At 41.8% G+C, this 14,423-nt stretch overlaps 2 long non-coding RNA genes across 10 annotated transcripts in view; both read right to left on the minus strand.

The window, feature by feature from the left end:
* Positions 1-6,035: 6,035 nt before the first annotated feature.
* Positions 6,036-10,002, minus strand: LOC108956890. Of its 6 annotated transcripts, none has more exons than XR_005551645.1 (3): positions 9,740-9,994; positions 7,429-9,529; positions 6,036-6,072 (listed from the first exon to the last, which is right to left on the minus strand). It is a non-coding gene; the product is annotated as an uncharacterized LOC108956890 (long non-coding RNA). The 6 variants fall into 6 exon arrangements; XR_005551647.1 differs by lacking the exon at positions 6,036-6,072 and having other exon boundaries at positions 8,025-9,060; positions 9,154-9,529; positions 9,740-9,996; XR_005551646.1 differs by lacking the exon at positions 6,036-6,072 and having other exon boundaries at positions 8,025-8,743; positions 8,876-9,529; positions 9,740-9,995.
* Positions 10,003-12,300: 2,298 nt separating this feature from the next.
* Positions 12,301-14,423, minus strand: part of LOC104425240 — a 47,192-nt gene continuing 45,069 nt past the window's right edge. For 2 of the 4 annotated variants that reach the window (XR_005551651.1, XR_005551650.1), the window contains exons 2-3: positions 13,925-14,322; positions 12,301-13,823 (exon numbers count right to left, since the gene is read on the minus strand). This is a non-coding gene — a long non-coding RNA (uncharacterized LOC104425240). The remainder of the gene's footprint in view (positions 13,824-13,924; positions 14,323-14,423) is intronic. The other 2 variants (XR_005551653.1, XR_005551652.1) reach the window with 1 other exon arrangement.

A 14,423-nucleotide genomic window follows, 5' to 3' on the forward strand; every position in this document is an offset into this window, starting at 1 on the left:
CTTGTAGCTGTTTAAGTTTCTCCTTGATTTTTGCCAAGCGTTTTTCTTGCTCAGTTTTCGGTACAGCCGAATGTACCACTTGTACTTCATCATCAACAACAATTTGAAGCGCGTTAGTAATTTTAACCCTGGAGGGATCATCAGAGGTTGATGGCCCAACTGCGGACGTATTCTTGCCTTTATCTCTCGGATCAGCCATGGGAGCATGTTGTGGTAACACCACTTCAACTTGCGGAGCTGGTGGGGCAGTGTTTGCTTGGAGAGAATCGATTTGTTTAGAGAACTACTCAAGAACATTCAGGACTTGCTTCATCTCTGATTCGAGGGCAGTGACGCGAGCTTGTTCAGTAACACGCATTTGTTCGGTGTTATCAGCCATTGTTGCCCTAGAACGAGTACGGATTGGCGATCTTGGGTGAGCCGTGTTGTTACCTATCAATGTAAAAAAAATAAAGTAAGCATTATAAAAAATGAGACTGGTCCATGACAATGGTCAATTGTTTATTTTATTAAGTAAAATCAAATTCCAAAGACATCAACTTAAAACGTTAAAATAACTCCCTAGGAAATTAAATTCTTAAAACATCAATCTAAGAAATTGAAATAACACCCTAAAGCCAGAATTAAACTCTTAAATCTAGCAACTCTTTTCCATATACAATTGGGAGATCACAGTCTTTCGAAGCTTCTTGTTCTGTCAAACCAACTCAAAGATACGAGCCTCCTTCCTTTCCACCGTTTCTTCAAGACGTTCAATTTGTGCTTTATGAGTAGACTTCATGGTCACTTCAGGTATCACGGGAAGTATAGCTTGAGGGATCTCGTGATAGTGGATATAATAATCTGAGGCATGAAAAACTCTCTTTTCCTTTCAATCTTCTAGGCATCACTATCTTTTCTGGATGGCATTCCTTCCATGCATTTTCAAGGTGTTCGATCTCATCGAGGTATTTGTGATATTTGTGCACGAATCGGGCTTGAAGCAGATCCACTCGGAGAGGAGGTGTGATATCTTGGAGCACTCAATACTAGCGGGTCACTCTATAAGGATAGTAAGATGTCACGCCAGTAATTCACATCAGTGGAATTGGATTATCCGTCCTATGAGAGAAACAAGCCATGCTAACATGGAACCATTTAGCATACCATAGGAAGCCCCTGAGATCTGGATCTTTAAGAAAAGTTACCTAATCGGAAAATGATTTTCTGGTATACTTTTTCTCTAAGATTGAATATCTCTTTATTGGGTGATTAGAATCATCAATTTCACCTCGACGCATGAAATTACCAAACTCCTTCACGTAAGAAAGAAACCAAATTTGTAAAAGTTAGAGGCATTCATGATTTTTCCTCCATTTTGTTTAAAACGGTTGAGGGATAAAAATGTCTCAACTAAGATCATGTGTATAAAGTTCATGCCAGCACATACTTGTCTGACCACCCATGCAATCGAAGAATCAATAGCATTTTTTTGATGAGGAAAGATTATAAGTCCAAAGAATGCTAAGATGAATATTCTACCATTTTGGTGCATTGAAGATTGATTTAAAAAATGATCAGCCAGAAAAGAGAATGGGCAGGCATTACAATTTGCTTTCAAAACTTTTTTAACCTCATGAGTTTTAATTCTTAGAAATTGAGATAAAATTGATGTGGGTTCTATACCAAGAGGTGGCCTGACAAGTTCAATCTCAAGGGGCGTTCCTATGATAACGCTATACTCTTCCAGTGTTGGAGTAAGCTCATTCTTACCAAAAATAAAAGTAGTTGTCTCAGGACACCAAAAGTTTGATATAACTTGCAAAACACTACTATGGACTCCAATATCCAAAAGAGGGATGAGCCGTCCCAGTATCGACTCCACATAATCTTGACATTCTTTACTTAATTTATTCCACCGCCCTTTGAGCTCAATCTTGGGAGTTGGAATGAATTGAACGTCAGATCTCCCCATTGTATATAGATTAAAACCCACGATTGACCTTTTGTCATGGACCAAAATAAAGTGCAATAAAGTAAATAAATTGCACAATATAAGGTAAGAATACTTACTTCACAAAGGAAAATGGCAACCACATAGACAGGCACATGAGATGTGAGGCTTAACACCTAAACTACAAGGCTTAGCAAGTTAGAGCCAAGAGGATGGGCTAACTAGTCGCAGTCTCACGTACAAAAGTCGGGTCCTCTTAGCTTTGGCTCAGTCAAAAGGAAATCCCATGATTACACGGTTTCGCGGACAGGGATAAACATTTTGACACCAAGAAAAATTTTCGAGGTTGAGAAAGGCAACCTCTACATCGCAGTCTCGTGTTCAAGGTTGGTTCATTTCTCAAAACCATCCTAGAATCCTTAAATGTGGTCCAAGTCCGACGACAGGTTGTTTGCGCAATGTGTAGTGCCAAAACAATTTGAAAATTATGCACAATAATTTATAATGCAAGCAATAATTCAATGATAAGAAAAACATTCAATCTCAACAGTTTCCTACAAAACAAAGAGTGAACAAGCACTACTCCCCTTATACCTCCCATTTGCAAAAACATTTAACACCTCATATTAGGAGCGTACCTCGTTTCCATGCTGCCAAACAAAATATTTATAAAAAAAAAAAACAGGCCTATGTCTACTATGAGTTTGAACTCTAGTCCCCAGCGGAGCTATCAAGCTATCGTGACCAAATTTTTGGGGGGAATTATTCAAAGAAAAGGCTAATGGATTACTAAGTCCGAAAACTTGGCATAGACCCTCCCAAGTCCTACCAATCGCGACTTGATAGTAAGAAATTAACTCATTTAAACATGCAATTATACTCAATTTTGAGCCGCCACTAAACGATTAGGGTTGATTAGAAACCAAGTAAAGTATGTGAGAATACTTTACTTTTGTGAACCAAAGATTCAATAGGTCTGGGGACATAGTTACGCTAGATTAATCTAACGCCCTTTCGGTACCTTTTCATTTTAATTTCAAAAATATTTTGCAAGCAATATTATTTAATTTTAACCTAAGCTGCTAATATGCAAATGATGGTCATGCAGATGCATAATCAATGAAATAACATTCAATAAACCCACATAATAGATTGTAAGAAATTATAAACTACAACCTTATTAAGGTCTATTCTCTATTTAAAAAAAAAAAAAAACTTACAAAAATGCTAATAAAAATGCATGCCCTAAAAATGATTTTTAAATGACATGACACCTAATTTTTATTTTATGCAATCTTAATTTAAACTTAATATGCATGAATTTTACTTTAATGACATGTGAGATGCAATTCATATGGCATAACTTAAACCATCACCATATATGTACAATCTAATTTACATCCTAAATATGCATGTGCTACATCATATGGGATGTATGACGTGGTAATTCTATATGCATTTCTTTTTATGATTTTTTAATGATTTTTTTATTACACATATGCAACCTACACTAACAATGATGACATGAAATGGGATTTATGAACTAACCTATTAACTAACCAAATAAATGACCTTTGTGTTTTTTTTTTTAAATGACTTAATAATTCTTAAGAAAAACAATATAATGATGCAATACTAATCTTTGGCTTTTTATTAAAAAAACTATACGACGGGAATATTAAAAAATTAACCTATGACCATTAATTAAAGCGCAACATGTGGTGTGCACATTATGAAATCTATATAACCTAAATAACTTTTTTTTTTTTTTTTTTGCTTTTTTGGTTTTATTAAAGGAAAATTATCCTAATTTTATATGAATCTTAAAAAATTAAAATGCATTGCTTTAAACATGAAATGTGTATGGACCTAAGTACCTGAATCCTAGATATGACATATGATGCATGATATATGATGAGCGAATAACAATAACGCACCAAAATATATGTCCTATTGAAAATCCACCAAAATCCACCAATGTAAATCAATGACATATTATCTTAATGCGAATCAATTAAACAAAGCAATCCAACAATTTGTCATAAAAATTGAAATTGAAATAACCAAAAATTTAATCCGCCGTCTCGTGGTTCAATATTTTTTAATATTATGATTTAATATGACAAATTTCCGATCATATAACAATTATATATGACAAATCAAGTTAGGACCACAAATTAAGAGTCCAAATACTCAAACTAAATTTAGCCTAAAATTTTACCTATTCCAGGGTACAACTTTCTCGAGGGGTGGCGCCAGCACCGTGGTGGTCTGCGATGGTGGTTCGGTGATGGGTCGCCGTTCGGAACAAGGGCTGTTCGTTGGAGCTCTGGCGAGGTTTGGGCAGTAACTGGACCTGCAGCAAAACAGGGGAGGCAACAGGTGGCTCTGTTTGAGCATGCAGCAGCGAGCAAAGGAGCAGCAACGTCGTGTGCAGGGGTGTCGAGCTACTGAGACTGGTCCAGGCTGCTACGGAGGGAACAACAACATCGGGTTCTGGGCGATCATAGAGCAAAGTCACAGTGGCGTCGGGGTCATCGCAGCAGATGGGTTGGCAGTGACCGGCCAGACAAAAGTGCAGGCAAACGCACTGGGTCGTGGTTTCAGCAGGCGCCGATGCTGGCGGAGCGACAGCGGCGAGGCGATGCAGCAGCGGTGGACCAGCACGGGCACGGGAGACAAGCAGGGGTGCTCGTATGACGATCGGCGCAACAAGCGTCGACGGGCTGTGGAGTGGCAAACGTCGCTGATGCAGAGGCGACCAACGACTCAAGATTTGCAAGTCGCGGGTCAATTGCAGTGGTGGCAAACACAAGCGGAGCGAAGTAGCGTCGACGCCGGCACTCGGAGCTTGCAGGCGAGCAATGGTGCCGCGCGGTGGCCAGATGTAGGCGGAGGTGTGGTGGACAGAGGCCGGGGGGGCGTGAGGCTACCCACAGAGAGGACGACTGTAGCTTCTCCTTTTTTTAAGCAATGAATCTTAGCAAATTGCATCCTTTTAACCGAATAGGTTAATCGAAAAATGAGATGAAGTATTTTCTGGCATGACATGATACTTGATATAATACCAAAATCATCCATGAGGCAAAACGACCTCTTCCGCAGAAATAATCAGGCGGTGGATCTGGAGGTGATGCTTATAACCTTGATCTCTAATTAATGTGACAAAATAAAGCGGCGCGAATTGTGTACGAACAGAACTATCTCATCAATATATCATTAAAAGTAAAGGCAAGAAAACTAAGACAATTAAGTCAACCTCACGTCATTTCAATTAATTATTTCATTGGACAAGGAACGCAAAATCACACGCTGGAGACTACCCCTGTTCATCCACGATACATGGAGTTGGAACAATGAGCAAACACCTACAACCCGTAAATCTAAAAGGAGAGGGTGCCCACTCTTCGAGGCTAATCATGTCTTGATCCACCAGACTCGTGAATGAAGACAACATTAGACTCGCAGAGGGGGCACCTTGCACATTTATATGTACATGTTATAGGTGTTTGCTCTCAAGCGGATGAAGACATGATTTTGCACTCTCTGGACTAAGTACAGGTTATAGGGGATCTAATGAACAAGGCCTCCATGAAAGACTTCCGCTCACATCACTGTTCACCGGGGGTAAACTTCAGGTCCGTGACATCTCATTTACCGATAATGGCATCGACCTACTGGCGGATTGGTCCAATTCGACCCCTTATCAGTCTCTCCATCCTGCTCCGGAGGAAGACGGCCAGTGGTTAGAGCGACTCGAGCAACACAGTAGCTGTTAAAGGACTATGTCTGCCATTGTGGGTCCATCAATTGGATCTTCCTGAACACATAGCAAACCAATGTGCAGGCATCTAAAAATTTCGTCCCTCAAATAGGAGTCTCCAATGGCCGGATTTAACACTTCCAACTGGCGTACTGTCTCTGCAACTTTTCCAGGCCTAAATCACTCCCATTGGGGAAAAAAAAAACAAAGAAAAATTATTAATACGTCAAATTCTGCTTAGTTTAACAAATGTATGATTAGTTATAACAGATTTGTGCAACTTACATGGCTAGCAAAATCTTCGCCCCATCTGCTTGGTATAAGAATCTATTCTTCTTACCCCATTGAACTTCGAGGAGAAATGCGCATGCATTGCCTACTTAGGAGACATGTAACCATTGCAAACCGTAATACAACATCAACATAAACTACGTAACAATAAAAAGTAGAGAACAGAGCATTAAAATACCTAAAAAGTCCCTACTATAAAACAAATGTCCAAATTTAAATTCATCATATTTGTCATAATTTGAGCTATAACATGCTTATTCAAGTCAAATGCAACATGGCTATGCATCATTATCAACGGATCAACAAAGGTTTTTGATATATTTAATGGAATTTAGAGCATAAACTGCTAATGTATGGAAAATTCTACACATGCCGCTTTGTTCACCCTTAACTTGAATATTATAATGACTCACTCTCTCAAATTAATGATGTCTAACCACTTGTGCAAACTGTTTATTACAATGACAAAGTATACTATAATTAAGCAAACTTTAATTCAAAAGCCTAGTGGGAGAGATATTTCTTATATAGAGTTTAGCCAAATCTGGTTAAATACTTTTGGAAGCAATAAGACACACGTCTAACTTTAGGGTGCGGTCGCCAGAGCAGAAGTGGGAGGCAGAGGCACCATGCTGGGAGGGCGGAGGCATTATAGAAGGGGTAGAGCTCATAACTCATGTTGTAGCTCGGAATGATCACCCTCCCACCTTGGCTCCTCTGACACAGATTAGCAATCGCAAATGGGAGGCGCACGAGACAGTCCAACACCATCAAGTCGGGCATGAGGAGAAGGAAAAGAGGAGTTTCAAGGTTGGATAGGTAGGTGGAGTCGGGAGTGAAGAGGGTGGTTTTGAGCAATCATGAAATAAATGTACGGGTGCAGCTTCCATACTGAAAATTTTGAACCGGGGGAGGGGGAGAGGGAGAGGGAGGGAGACGGTGAAGCAAGAATTCATGATTAGCTAGGTTAATGAATCAAGGGCTTGAAGATGCTTTTGTTCCCAGACCTACCCGAAGAATCTAGAGCAAGAGCTAAAATAAGTCTCCACATTCCCATATCGTAAAGAATTGCAGCATGTAATGATTTTTCAAAGGCGGTGATCTATCTCTTTTTTTCTTTTTTTTTCTTTTTTTTGATGAAGACGGTGATCTATCTTTTGTCTAAGACTTAGAAAGAAACCTGCTGACATCCGCCACAGGGTAAACCACCGCCTCTCCAGCCCCCCGGCCGATTCTACCATAGAGGCCAATGATAGACAATAACTTCCCCAAGTGAAGGTGATTCACATTAAGGTGGCAATCCATAATTTGCAGATGAGAAGATAAGGTGGGACTGTCAATAAGTGCCATCAGACGCGTTCCAGGAGTGCTAGGAGGAATATAAATGCAACTGGGTATGCTTAGATTTCTTCCCAGCCAAAAAGAAGTAGCTGAAATCTACCTTGTAAGAGCGGGTTCTCACAGGAGCTGTACCAGTCGACCCTATAACCTGCCTGAACCGTTTCTAGGATTGACCCGGGAAACGGCCCGTCGTTTCTTATTTCCTGTTTCATTTTAATTTCTCGATTAGATGAAGACATTGGAGGCAATGTAAGAGAAAATCTTGCCAAAGCTTCAGGTGAAATTGGTGGCAATGAAAGAGAACCTGCAGTTACAAAATTAAATGAAGAAATCAAACGTGCACAGGAAAAATTGGACACGATGCAAGGCACTGAGGATAAAATTGTAAGCAGAAGGAGAAGCCTTTGAAGGGTAAAATGAGGGGAAAATGGTGCATAAAATTGTAAGCAGAAGTAGAAGCCTTTGAAAGGTAAAATGAGGGGAAAATGGTGCACCATCTCCGGTAAGAGCAGAAAAACCATGATGCGTAGACCCCCACAATCTATGGCTACTACAGGGTAGAGTGCAAAGATCAAGAAAAACCCAGAAGGAATCATGACTTGATAAGCACTCACAAGTCATGAATCGCAAACAACGCTGCATCTCCTCAGACACCAACACAAATGAAAGAGGCAGGAGAAACCAACAAACCACATAAACCCGGCTAATCCAAAACAAGAAAGCCCATAAAGATCCTAACTTTCATTCCAGAATTTAAGCACCAGCCACTCCCTGGCTCAATCTCCAGACGGGCAAAAGTTCCAGTAGCAAGAATCAAAAGCTCAGATAACAAACAAACATAATACGAAGAGGGTGATTGCCTGCGGTGACTTGCCGCTCTTACATTCACTACCAGCTTCGGTCTGGTTTTCTTCCTCTCTCGACATGCAGAGCTTAACTCTACCGTTTAATGGTAGTTTTCATCAACCCTAATTTCCCTTCGTTTGCCCACGCTTTCATACTTTTCTCACCACTCTCTGTCCGCCATCCTCTATTGCACTTTGCCCTTCGAATCCCTGATATTAGCTCTTCCAATGTTGCATCTGCTCGTCAAAACCTCTTCAATTCGCTGGCTTTCACCTTTCCCTTTGGTCATTTCATCAGTTTCGGCTTCGATCTTCACCGGTCTCTGCTTCGACTGAAGACTTGGACCGTCTTTTGGATTCTGATTATCCCATCACCTACCTACACCCTGCATGTCTAATTCCCTACAATTCGCTATCCCCAATTGCATCTTCTTCTGAAGTCAGTCACCTGAATTGAGGTCACTCTCATGGACACCCTCGATCATGAAGAGGAGTTGCGTCTTGGAGCTCTCTACAATAGAATGGGCCGACTCTGGGCTGATCAAGAAATTGATGCTTGGGACAACCCTCCTCCGTTGGAAAAGATTGACGAGTGCAAGAAAATATTAGTTGGTAAACTCCTCTCCAACCCTTCTATAAATTTTCCAGCATTTCAAAGTACGATGAAGCGCGCTTGGCGCATAGACCAAATCGAGATTTTACCTAGAGAAGCTGGACTTTATGTGGCTCATTTCAAATCAGAAAGTGACAAACAGAGAGTGCTCGAAGGGGGCCCGTGGCAGTTCTCTAACCATTTGGTTAATTTCAAACCCTAGATACCTAATACACCATTGCCCTGTTATGATTTTAGTACATGTGCATTCTGGGTACATGTTGTTGGCCTCCCCCTGGAGTGGAGCTCGGAACAACTGCTCTGTCAAGCCGTCAAACGTGTAGGGAAAGTATTAGAGGTGAAATTTGATACAAAGGAAGGTACTAACCTACGAGCAGGCCGAGTTCGCGTCGAATTGAAGTTAAACGAACCGCTGCAAACAGGACAGCTAATTCGCATAGCAGGGAAAGTGCTATGGCTTGATTTTCGATATGAGAGGCTCTCTCACTTTTGCTATTCCTGTGGTCGACTAGGCCATTACGCTATGCATTGTCAAGAAATACCTTTTACCGACGCAAAAATGGAAGGCAAGGAAAAAATGTCTTTTGGCCAATGGTTGAAGGCAGAAGTTAAAGAATTTAGTCCCTACTGGCTGACCTTTTATGGGAAACAGGTTATCTCTGAAGCTACAGAAGAAGTTATTCCTGAAACTCCTCCCTTCATGATCACTAAGGTCCCTGCATTACCCCCTGTCGAAGGCACATCTGCAAGACCACATTCTGAATCAATTATACCCCATCCCCCTCCTGCTGAGCAACTCAAAACACACCAGCTGCTTGATCCCAGAGACATACCATTCGGACATACCTCCAACAGCAAGATAAACTCCGTCTCATCGAAGATGAACGGCAAACAGACAGCATTTCCAACTACTCCTAATTTGGAAACAAGTGGATCACAGCAAAACACAATACTTGTTCTCCAAACTGTGGCAGCACCTTCAAGGCATCACCTTCCGACATGTGCTTCATTGTTACCCTCTCCAAGCACAGCATTAGTTACTCGTCCTACTCGGATCAAGGAGGCTCAAAGTCATCCGTTCAACCTCCTGTAGCACCGCTTCAGCAAATCCTCCCTGCAGAAGATTCTTTGATGCTTCCTACAAGTGTAACAATGCTTTCTTCACCTATTCAGCAGAAGGCAATAATAAATCAGACAGGGGAATCTGTAATTGTCAAGAAACAGAAGCATCCATGACATTCAACAAAAGCTGGTATAGCCAAGAAGCTTAAGCGGTATACACCATATGAGACACACCAGTATTCTTATGAAGGCCTAGATGAGACTTCCCTCTTGGAAACTCCTGGTTTCTCGGCTGATGAAGCCAGCAAATGGGTTGAGGTATAAGCCACCAGTACCACAATGAAACTCATAAGTTGGAACTGTCAGGGACTGGGCTCGACCCTGACAGTTCAAGCACTTCAGGCCCTAGTGGCTAAAGAACAGCCCGATCTGATCTTTTTGATGGAGACGAAGAATAAGCAGGAATTGTTGACTAGACTTCAGTGTCGCCTTAAGTTCCCAAACTCTCGCTAATTAATCCAGTAGGCTTGTCGGGAGGACTTGCACTGTTTTGGAAGTCTCATATCTCTTTACATGTGGAACAATCTACCATTAACTACTTTGACACTATATGCACAGATTCAAGAACGGGCATACCAATGAGGCTCACATGTCTACACGCACCGGCATAATTTCATTCTTCACAACTTTTATGGATGGTCCTCAGACGCATGGCTTCCTCTAATTCTCTACCTTGGGTTTGTATTGGAGACTTTAATGACATTCTCTACCATTGGGAGAAAGTGGGCAGACGACCGGCAAATTCAATTCGCATGCAATCTTTCAGAGACTTACTACATGACTGTTCCTTTATGGATTTACATAGCAAAGGTTGTGCCTTTACACGGATGAACAACCGCCGTGGGAGATGACTTGGTGAAGGAACGGCTGGATAGAGTGCTTGTGCGACCCGAACCGGAGGCTTGCTTTCCCGAGGCCGAGGTTTATGCTTTACCTGCAGTGGGTTCAAATCATGGTCCTTTGCTGTTGACTACCGAACAGAAGAAGGGTCGACTACACAAACCTTTTGTCTTTGAAGCATACTGGTTACAGGACCAGGCTTGTCGGAACATTATAGAGCATACTTGGACCTCAGCAAAGCAGGTTGCTCAAGACCGCCATTCAAATTAAAAAGGGTCAGCTTGGCTCTTGATAAATGGAGTAAACAACGGTTTTCTAAGGCCCATTCGCGGATTTCAGATCTACAGCAGCAATTGCAATTCCTTACCAATCAGACTTCAGCTCATTATGATAACACATTAGTCACCAACATAAAGGCAGAACTACAACAAGCATGGCAGCAAGAGGAGCAATATTGGGCATTGAGATCCCGCATAACTTGGCTCAAGTGGGGAGATAGAAATACCAAATTCTTCCATGCAACTACAATTCAACGTCGACAACAAAACAAAATATGTATGTTACAAGATGATAATCAGCAGTGGGTGAGAGATGATCAAGCTTTGAAGGAGATGACACAGGCTTTCTTTTCAAACCTTTACACCTCAGCAGGTTCACGAGACTACGCCCCTCTCCTAGATCAATGTTCAAGTATGGTCACACCGACAATGAATGATTCACTGATAGCAGCAGTTACACCTGATGAGGTCCATCATGCTGCATTCCAATTGGGCAAGACCAAAGCCCCAGGCCCTGATGGACTAAATGGACTTTTTTACCAGACCCACTGGGACATCCTTAAGGAAGATCTTTTACTATCAGCCCAGAATTTTTTCCAAACCGGACTGCTACCTTGACTTTGAAAGAACCATTATCTCTCTCATTCCAAAAAATCCTCACCCAGAGCGCCTAGACCAATATAGACCAATCAGTCTTTGCAATTATGCCTACAAAATTATATAAAAAATCCTAGCCAACCGATTGAAACCCTTACTCCCTGAGTTGATATCTATGGAACAAAGTGCCTTTGTGGGGGGCCGCCAGATACATGACAACATTTTGATTGTACAAGAGGTGCTGCATCAAATCCGGACTCGTAAAAGAAAGAAGCACTTTCAAGCAATTTTAAAAATGGATATGCAGAAGGCTTACGATCGAGTGGAGAGGGATTTTCTGAAAGATTACCTCATCAGGTTAGGTTTCCATCCTTCTTGGGTACAATGGGTTATGCAGTGTATAACGACAGTCTCTATCAGCGTCAAATTTAATGGTGAACTGTTGGATTATTTCTATCCGACTCGAGGCCTCAGACAGGGAGACCCCTTATCCCCTTATCTTTTCATACTGATGGCGAATTTTTTATCAGTACTCATACACCAAGCCTTAACTATGGGACATATCAAGGGGATCCAGTTAAACAGGTGGTGCCCAAATCTTTCTCACTTATTTTTTGCAGATGACGCCATATTTTTCTTAGATGGGACAGTATCTAAATGCCAAAATCTATCGAACATTCTGAATCAGTATTGTATGGCTACGGGTCAAGCTGTCAATCGGAATAAATCAGGTCTTTTCTCTAGTAAAGATTGTCCCAGCAGCCTTAAAGAGAATATGGCGAATGAATTTCGCATCCCTATCTTAGATAGGACGGGTAAATACCTAGGAATCTCGTCTGATTGGGGACGTTCTAAGAGAGATATGTTTGCCTGGATGCTGGCAAGAGTGAATAGAAAACTGGAAGGATGGAAAGAAAACCTGATTTCGAAGGGAGGAAAGGAGATTCTCATCAAGGCCGTCGTTTAGGCGATACCACATTATGCTATGTCTATCTTTAAAATTCCTCACTCACTATGTCAGTCCATAGAAAAAAAGATAGCAAGCTTCTGGTGGAAGAACAATAGTCAACGGCAAGGCATACATTGGAAAGACTGGAACATTCTTAAAAACAGGAAGGAGTTGGGAGGTCTTGGTTTTAAAGATCTCATTGCTTTTAATAGAGCAATGCTAGGCAAACAAGCCTGGCGCTTGCTTCAGCAACCTTCATCTCTGTGGACTCAACTATTCAAAGGTCTATATTTCCATTCGCAAGATTTTCTATGTGCTGCCAGAGGAGCTCGGCCCTCCTGGGGTTGGCGGAGTATTCTATTAGGACGGGAGTCTATTTTATCAAAGCTGCAATGGTCTATTGGTGATGGGACTCACATCAGAATACGTGAGGATCAGTGGTTATCTAGGGGAAAACTAGTCGGACCTGCTGCTAGAGACGAACCTAAGATGGTCGCTGAACTGATTGAACCAGAACATAACCGATGGGATGTTTCCTTACTGCATCGCTTTTTTGACGTTGAGACAACAACAGAAATCCAGGCAATCCCAATTAGGCCACATCATACAGCAGATCAGTTGATTTGGACAGATGATCCTCACGGACAGTACTCGGTTAAGCGAGGATATCATACTATCAGACGCACAACATCTACCACTAATGAGAACAGAGCCTCCTCATCTTATCAACCACCTAACTTACTCTGGAAAAGTATATGGAAACTTCATCTCCCACCCAAAATTAGGATTTTTCTATGGTCCATTTGTCAAAACGCTCTTCCTACCAGAGATAACCTATTTCAGAGACATATTAGCCCAGACCCAGTGTGTGCATTATGCGCTACCCACATGCCAGAAACGCTGGAACATTTGTTTCTCCTATGCCCATGGACTTTAAAGGTCTGGTCTCACCCACAAATCGGCATTCACATTATACCAACAGAAATTCGTTGTATAGACGCTTGGATAGAAGACAGACTTACTCAGCACAGGAACTCACCTGGTCTGGACATTGTAGGCGCTCTCCTGTGGCAAATCTGGAAGGCTCGGAATCGATTTACTTTCTCTCATAAATGGCCAGATCCAACGTTTGTTGTCGAAAAAGGCCTACTCCAGGTTTGTCTGGCACAACAGACCACCTCTGCCTTGACCGGTTCATTGCAAAAAACTGCCGGTCCCGATTCACTTTGGACTGCTCCAGATCCGGATGTTCTACAGATCAATATAGACGGGGCATTTCAGAGTGACAAAAAGTCGGGATCTACAGCTTATATTTGTCGAGATCACAATGGCAACATGATAGAAGGTTTTACATGTGCTGTAGATGCTTCTTCCGCTCTTCAGGTTGAAATCCAGGCGCTAACCCTAGCATTTAATGACCTTCTGAAGCGAGGTAGAGTAACTGAGAAAGTCATCATAGATTCTGACTGCAAAACGTTGGTTGAAGCTGTTAATGATCCGTACACGACGCCATGGGAGGTTCGGAGTCTTCTTGCTGAAGTTGTCGCACTCTTACCCTGTTTTTCACAGCTGCAACTTAGGTTTAGAAGGCGTGAAACAAACACTGTAGCGGACTGGGCTGCTAAGGCCCATCTCCGCGGGTCTCTGCCTTCGAATTGGGCAGCAAATCCTCCTTCTATTTTGTTGGACCTTCTAGTTTCGGATGCAATAGCTGCAGGATGTAAAATTTCCTAATCTTGAATGCAGTTTCCTTTGTCCAAAAAAAAAAAAAAAAACACTAAGACAACAAAGAAATCAAAATCACAGAGTGAGCGATTGACGGCCGATCAACAAAGGCGAAAACGAAGTAAT

The sequence above is a fragment of the Eucalyptus grandis genome, chromosome 5 (genome assembly GCF_016545825.1).
Source record: "Eucalyptus grandis isolate ANBG69807.140 chromosome 5, ASM1654582v1, whole genome shotgun sequence".
NCBI classification, from domain to species: Eukaryota; Viridiplantae; Streptophyta; class Magnoliopsida; order Myrtales; family Myrtaceae; genus Eucalyptus; species Eucalyptus grandis.